Source organism: Mustela nivalis, assembly GCF_964662115.1.
Source record: "Mustela nivalis genome assembly, contig: HAP1_SCAFFOLD_164, whole genome shotgun sequence".
In the NCBI taxonomy this organism is placed as follows: Eukaryota; Metazoa; Chordata; class Mammalia; order Carnivora; family Mustelidae; genus Mustela; species Mustela nivalis.
The window spans coordinates 815,134-816,669 of record NW_028136461.1 but is presented as its reverse complement, the minus strand read 5'-3'; the positions used below and the strand labels follow the sequence as shown (position 1 = coordinate 816,669).

Genomic DNA, 1,536 nt, shown 5'->3' with positions numbered 1-1,536 from the left:
ACAAGACCTCAAGAAAGAGAATTCAAAATCATCCATGTATTTGCAACTTATTGCAATAAAGCCTTTATCAATAGACTTCCCTGTGCACATGGTGGTCAAATTGCTGGTGAAAACCAGCCAGATCTATTACAAGCTTTCTCATGGCTTCTAGGTAACCCAAGTGAGCCTTTATTGATACTGGGAAGGGATAAAGCAGGGAAGGGATAAACAGTGCTATAAGATTTGGCTAGACAAAAGTAATGACTCTCATTACAAAGTGAGTATTTTTTTTTCAAGCTTTAGTTCAGTTTATTTTTCTTGTATAAAACTATGTAGTAGCCACAGCTGGAGCCTGGGTCCTCTGAACAGAGACTCTGGTGTGGGTCTTCACAAGATGGTCCGTGAACTCCTGATAGGGAGACTTGGTGAACACAGTCTCCTTCCAGAGATCAGGGGTGAGATAGCTGTAGGTCTTGGAGATGGCATCGAAAGTAGCCTTGGCAAAGTTCCCTAGGGTGGCAGTGCAGCCCCTGGCCGAGGTGTAGCAGTCGTCAATACCAGCCATCATCAGCAGTTTCTTGGGCACAGGGGCCGAGACAATGCCAGTGCCTCTGGGGGCGGGGATGAGACGCACCAGCACAGAGCCACAGCGGCCAGTCACCTTGCACGGGACAGTGTGGGGCTTGCCGATCTTGTTCCCCCAGTAGCCTCGCCGCACAGGGACAATGGAAAGCTTCGCCAGAATGATGGCTCCGCGGATGGCAGTGGCTACCTCCTTGGAACACTTGACACCCAAACCGACATGTCCATTGTAATCTCCGATGGCGACAAATGCCTTGAACCTGGTCCGCTGGCCCGCGCGCGTCTGCTTCTGCACAGGCATGATCTTCAAAACCTCGTCCTTGAGGGAGGCTCCCAGGAAGAAGTCGATGATCTCAGACTCCTTGATGGGCAGGGAGAAGAGATAGATCTCCTCCAGGGACTTGATCTTCATGTCTTTGACCAGGCGGTCCAACTTGGTGACGGGGATCCACTCCTTGTCCGCGGCCTTGCCCCCGCGAGCTCCGCGGCCTCGGCCCCGGCCCCGACCACGGCCCCGGCCCCGGCCCCGGCCCCGGATGCCGCTGCCGAAGCCACCGCGGAAACCGCCGTGGCCTCCCATTCCAGGGCCCCCGGGCCCTCCGGGCCCTCCCGCAGCACCGGCGTCATCCGCCATTTGGTGTTCTCTCGGAGAGGAAACAAAGTGAGTATTTTAAAGCAAAAGAGCCTGTTGGGAATATTGTTTTATAAAATAGTGGTTTTTTTTATTAACTTTTTAAAATTCAATTAGGTAACATATAGTGTACCAATAGTTTCAAATGTAGATTTCAGTTATTCATCCATAGCATATAATAGCTAATGCTCAGTACTTACTGTTATAGCTTCTTGAAAGCAGAATTTTAACCCACTGAGCCACCCAGGCGCCCTTGAAAGCAGAATTTTAGATCACATTTTCTGATTACTTCCATGTCGTACAACACTTTCCTGCTAGCAACCTTCAAAACATACTGTTTGTTA

General features: G+C 50.3%; 1 pseudogene across 1 annotated transcript; it reads right to left on the bottom strand.

Annotated features, from left to right (window-relative positions):
- Positions 1 to 263: 263 nt before the first annotated feature.
- LOC309857006 (small ribosomal subunit protein uS5 pseudogene) lies at positions 264 to 1,214 on the bottom strand (annotated as a pseudogene). The gene has a single exon. The product of its transcript is annotated as a small ribosomal subunit protein uS5 pseudogene (transcript).
- Positions 1,215 to 1,536: the final 322 nt, after the last annotated feature.